The sequence below is a fragment of the Bos indicus genome, chromosome 5, assembly GCF_029378745.1.
Source record: "Bos indicus isolate NIAB-ARS_2022 breed Sahiwal x Tharparkar chromosome 5, NIAB-ARS_B.indTharparkar_mat_pri_1.0, whole genome shotgun sequence".
Classification (NCBI taxonomy): domain Eukaryota; kingdom Metazoa; phylum Chordata; class Mammalia; order Artiodactyla; family Bovidae; genus Bos; species Bos indicus.
Genome location: NC_091764.1, coordinates 40,259,151 through 40,265,150, shown reverse-complemented (window position 1 = coordinate 40,265,150; position 6,000 = coordinate 40,259,151). Strand labels below are relative to the sequence as shown.

The following is a 6,000-nucleotide window of genomic DNA, read 5'->3' as shown; positions in this document are numbered from 1 at the left end:
CTTTATAATATGCTATTTAGGTTGGTCATAGCTTCTCTTCCAAGAAGCAAGTGTCTTTTAATTTCATGGTTGCAGTCACCACCTGCAGTGATTTTGGAGCCCAAGAAAATAAAGTCTGTCACTGCTTTCATTGTTTTCCCATCTATTTGCCATGAAGTGATGGGTCTGGATGCCATGATCTTAGTTTTTTGATTGCTGAGTTTTAAGCCAGCTTTTTTTTCACTCTCCTCTTTCACTTTCATTAAGAGGCTCTTTAGTTCCTCTTTGCTTTCTGCCATAAGGATGATGTCAACTGCATATCTGAGTGTATTGATATTTCTCCCGGCAATCTTGATTCCAGCTTGTGCTTTATCCAGTCTGGCATTTTGCATGATGTATTCTGCATATAAGTTAAATAAGCAAGATGACAATATGCTTGTCAATATGCTTGACATGCTCCTTTCCCAATTTGGAACCAGTCCGTTGTTCCATGTCGAGTCCTAACTATTGCTTCTTGACCTGCATATAGGCTTCTCAGGATGCAGGTAAGGTTTTCTGGTACTCCTATCTCTTTAAGAATGTTCCACAGTTTGTTGTGACCCACAGAGTCAAAGGCTTTGGTGTAGTCAGTAAAGCAGAAGTAGCAGATACTGCAGCAGGTACTTGTGATATATTCACATACATGGGAAAACATGTACTCCAGAAACAGACATGGAGGTTTTATCCCTGAGATAATAACCAACAACCTGGAGACAATTTGCTCTATGCACCTGTGACCAAATAGACTTAACCTAATAGTGTTCCCAAATTGTGTGTGTGCACACACTTCATTCATTGCCATGTTTACAATAGTAATATTTATCAAAGAAATGAAGGAATGAAACAATGAAGATATAATAGAATTCTTTAGCAATCTTTTCACTTTCAATTTCAACTTCCATGCTAACCTCAGTGCTCAGTATTTTTCTTTGATACTATGCTTTCTCACTGCTTAAATCTAGAGAAGGGTGTGCTAGAATTGATTGTGACTCAATATATGCTCAGGGATCAAAAGATGTTAGTACTGACTATGTACACTTCTTCTACAATATTTTACTATCTTAATTGCTTCCTGAGTCCCTCTTTAATAAGCTCAGTGGATTATTCTTACTTTATTCCCTAACACCTAACACAAGATGTGGCACAAATTAAGTGCTCAATAAATGCAGTAAGTCATGAATAATTTGTCCAGTTCAATGACATAATTGGTATGGGTGCCTAGGTGAAGGCACAAGACTAATGGGAATATTATGTGGAAATATGAATGATGGGATCTTGAAATTTGCCATTGAATTTTAGTTATTTCTATTAGTGTTAAGAGGGTTCTTGACATAAGAATCTTGTCTATTGTTCACTATAAATTATGTCTAAGATCCCTTCTGCTTTCCAAATAAATTAATTTAATTCCTCCAGTTTCATGAAGAGAACATTTTATGAAGAATCTGGCTTAACAGTGATGACAACCTTAAGTATGAAGCTAAGAGCCTACACTTGCTTAGCATTTTAATAACAATGTCATCTTCTCTACAGTTGTCCAGTGACCCAGGCCCATCATAAGCTCTGAGAATGCAAGCTCTGTCATGCTCTGCACTAGTTAAGACAACTACTTAATTTAGGTGGATGAAGAACTTGGCTCTTTGCAGAAAGAAGGCAGCCTGTCAAGAAGACTGTTTCCTTATATGGCATTAGAATAAGATGCCTCCTTACCCCCAATTTGACTTGTGATATTCTATGATTATCCCTAATCTGAGCAATGGCTTGAATTCCAGGACTTTCTGACTCCACCTAGACCAATGGCAGAGATAAAAGTGGGCAGGCAGAAAATGGTTTTACTATCCTTCTCATTCACCTAAAGGTGACAGAGGATGAGATGGCTGGATGGCATCACTGACTCGATGGACATGAGTCTGAGTGAACTCCGGGAGTTGGTGATGGACAGGGAGGCCTGGCGCGCTGCGATTCATGGGGTCGCAAAGAGTCGGACACAACTGAGCGACTGATCTGATCTGATCATTCACCTAAAAGGCAGACTTGGGATCATGTAGGTTTGAGTTGGCTTATCCACCCTCTGCTTCTCAGTTTGAGCACAAAAGAATCACAATCAGTAGAAAGGGAACAGATTGATTATCAGTCTGGTGGTAATTGTTTGAAAACTTTTGCCATTAAATGAACTGCCCAAGGCAAGTCTCTTAAGCAGTTTAACCTTAATTGCCTTCCTTTAATTTTTTTTAAGAGGTGATTATTGCAACATTTTCCCTTCTAAAACATTGTTCCTGCCAGGGGATATTTTGGAGTCTCCCTCCTCTATAGAATGAGATGTTCAACCTTATTTCCCTTCACGAAAAACTGCCATGTTACATTTAGGGGGAAAAAAAAAAAAAAGAAACTCGAAACAAAATCTTCAAGATTTTTCCTTTTCTTATTATTTTTTTTCCACGTAATTATATGTATTTTTCTATTTAGCTTCATTCGTTGCCGAAGTTCGTGCCTCTCTATCTAGGCACTCACTGCTGCTAATATTTTGGCCTGTCAAATCTTCCAGAGCAGATGGTCCCTTCAGGAAAGCCCTGGAAAGTACTGGGTGTCTGGTTCTGCCTGGTCCCTCCCTCCCTCTTGGGGTCTCAGATGACAAGTCAACAACCCAGTTTCCCCCTCTTAGGGGTCACGGATCCAGTGGCTGCAGGGTTTGGTTCCAGGGACTGCAGAGACCCTTGCGGTTGGGTCTAGCAGCAGCTACCCTGTTCCGCAGCAAGCCCTGGTCCTGGGATGAGTGACATCCCGTTTGCCCAATCAGACACGCGGCTTTCTCTCTAGTGCCCGCCCCACTTTCCTTGCCGCTCCAATAACCGCTCTAAAAGGCCCGGCTTCTGCTGTCAAGTAGCTGGGGTGGGCTCGGCCGAGGCGAGTAGGGGCGCCGGGTGGGGAGATGCGCTCCCAGGTGTTTGCGGCGGAAGTGGGAAACCTGTAGGTTATGGTCCAGCTGTGCCACGCCGAGGCGAGCAGAAGCAGGGAACAGGTAGGAGGCAGGACTTTCCCTTCTTTGCAGACAGAATAAAGAATGCGTATTTTCCTGCGGCTGTTGCCTCCCTTCCCCTTCCCCCAGCCCCGCCCCGCCCTCGTCACCCCCAGATCTCCTGCGGTCTCCGCAGCTCTCGTTGAGAAGGACGGCAGGAAGGGCTGGGTGAAGGGAGTGTCGGTGAAGGGGTGCGGGCTCCGGGAGCCCGGGGTGACGGGCAGGGCAGGCGGTAGTGCCTTGGGAAAGGGGACAGAGCCCCCGTCTCCTCTCGTCAACTTTCCTCTCAGAGGCTGCGGCCGACACCGCGGGCGATGAGCCCAAGAGGTGCCAAGTCGCCCGGGGCGGGGGAGGGTCTGGGGGAGCAGACATGTCAGCAGCCGGTAACCCAGGTCTTCCTAAACTGAGATGAGCGTCTGCTCCTCCCCACGCCTGTCCGCACCCGCTCGATTCCTCTCTCCTACCTTGTCTCTAGACTAGCACAACCCTGAAAAACTGGGAATGGTTGCGCTGCGAGGAAAGGGGACTTGTTTTCTCCCTGGCCCTTGGGGAGTGGGGGGTTGGGGAAAAAACCTGCAACTCGAGGGGCATTTTCCAATTAATTACATCTTCATTGAGAAGACATCAGTCCTTCTCCCCTATTTGCTGCAGACTTGAGGAGGGGAGAGGCAGGGAAGGCTTGGCCTCTTCTCTCCTAGCGTGGCGTTGTCTATCCTAGTTTTTAAAAGATGGGTTTATCCTGGGGGATTCCCAGAGAGTTAAGTAATTGTGCCAGGATGGCTCCCAGGGGCTGCAAGGCAGCCTCCCTGGCTGACCACATCTGGGTAGTAGGTGTTGGCCCAGTGCCGGTTCCTGCTAGAGTCAGATTGCTGGAATCAGTAAGCAGAAGAATTGCAGAGAAATTGGACGCTGCATCACTACCAGGGTCTGATGACACCCTGCTTTGAAAATTACTCAAACATTCGGGTGATGGGAAGAAGGAAGATGGGAGGAGCTGTAACCTCTTCCTATTTATTCATGCCCCATCCAGCATGGGCATTTGTACATATACTTGTGTGTGCATATCTCCAAGGTGGAGCTATATATAGCTCCTGCACACCCAGCCCTGTTTGCCGGCTGCTGAGCAGGCTGGCTTGGCCTTCTGAAGCAATCTGGAAACACTGAGTGGGAGGGGAAAGAGGGAATCAAATTCTCCATTGGGGGAAAAGCCAGAGAAGATGCACTCAGACTGAGGAAACCTTGCATAAAATAATATTTTTGTGTTGCCCATGAAGATCAATATTTCCAAATATTATTTTGAATACATTCTTGGAGTGCTGTTTGATCTTCATCCATTTCCCTGCATTTTCAGCTTCACAGTGTAGCTTATCAGCATGAAATGTAGCATACATATCAAATAAATATGAATCATATCTGGGATGCTTGTGTCTGTATCTTGATTGTTTGATGGTAAATTTATTTGGTAAGTTGCAGTTGACAGTATTTGGAATCTGGGGGAATTGACCCACACATTTTATAGGATATGAAACTAAGGGACCTTTAGAACCTCAGAAGGTAATTTTGATATATTTTTTGTACAAATTTTACTTATAGATTTGATATTTAAACTTTTGCTGTTGTTTTATATCAAATCTATTTGCACTACATGGACTTTCTTTGCATTTATTTCTCCATTGACGGGAATTATTTAATTTTGGTGATAACCTTTCCATTTTCTTAGATGAGTAAACTAAGATTTTGAGGACAGAAATAATTTGTTTAAAATCTTTCCCAAATCCACTATTTCAACCCTAACATTCGAAAACCTACTGTGAATTAATTGCATAGCAGTTTGCCATCAAATAGAATACTTCAGTGTCCCATGGTTTATTGGTCCTGGTAACAAAACTTGATCAATATTGTTATCACTAACAGTATAGGCCAAGGTTGGATGGGAGGGCATACTGGCGGGAGAATGGATATGAGTCCCTTTGCTGTCCCACCTGAAACTATCACAGCATTGTTAATCAGCTACATGGCAATATAAAATAAAAAGTTAAAGAAAAACAAGATAGGCCAAGGTTATTCAGTTATTCAGACACTAAGTATCATTTGATTGGTTTAATTATTTATTATTTGTATGTCTGATTTGTCTTCTAATTAGTATGTACTTTGTAGAAAAAGACCATATATACATAATTTGTGTATACATCAAGATGAACACAGTTCAAAGGAGGCTCAAAGATTCTTACTGAGGAAATATCATCATAAGGAATTGTTTGGATGAATGCAGCAGTGGTTTGGGGTAATCTATTAATTGATAGAAGGCTCTGTGATGGGAACGAATTTTGGAAACTTCTTTGACTCCATTATTCTCTCCATGGGGAGGAATGAATGACATGAGACGTTTCTATATTCTTCCACAGAATGATTCTATTTTCCAGTAGAGGTTATGAAGACGTACATATTATTCTATGGATTCTCTGATATCTTCTTCCCCTTGAGACAAAGTTGAAAAATAGATAATCCATATTTCTCCACGCAAAACATGCCATCCCACATGCATTATTAAAAAAGAGATCAACAAGGTCCATCCATTTCTAATGATAAATTGGCCATGGTCTGTGTCATATCTAGAACTTATCCTCTTTAAGTCATCAGTAAGTCCTTCCTCAAGGCCAGTCTTCAATTTTTTTTTAGTGGTGCATTCATTTTATTCTCTTTTAATCTGACATTTCTGCCATATTGTCCATCTCCTCCTTGAAATTGAGACAGTAGCTACTAGAAGAAGAAATACTGTTTATAGTAATGATAATGTATTTAGAGAAAACAAATTTTTTTTTTCACTTTTCCGCCATCAATAATCTTCATCCTTAAACTGGCTTTTAGCAAAGGATACTGCAGTTTTCTAGGCTTTTCTGATTTGTGATCATTTTTTTTTCTTTTGTCTACTTCCAGATGCCCACCATCTATTCAGTTTAATTTATTTC

General features: G+C 42.2%; 1 protein-coding gene across 4 annotated transcripts in view; it reads left to right on the top strand.

Moving 5' to 3' along the window:
* The first annotated feature begins 2,887 nt into the window (after nucleotides 1-2,887).
* Nucleotides 2,888-6,000, top strand: part of CNTN1 (contactin 1) — a 404,757-nt gene continuing 401,644 nt past the window's right edge. For 3 of the 4 annotated variants that reach the window (XM_019960785.2, XM_070789264.1, XM_019960786.2), the window contains exon 1: nucleotides 2,889-3,034. The gene's annotated coding sequence lies outside the window, so the exon portion shown is untranslated. Of the gene's footprint in view, nucleotides 3,035-6,000 lie in introns of all 4 variants that reach the window. The other variant, XM_070789265.1, reaches the window with a different exon arrangement.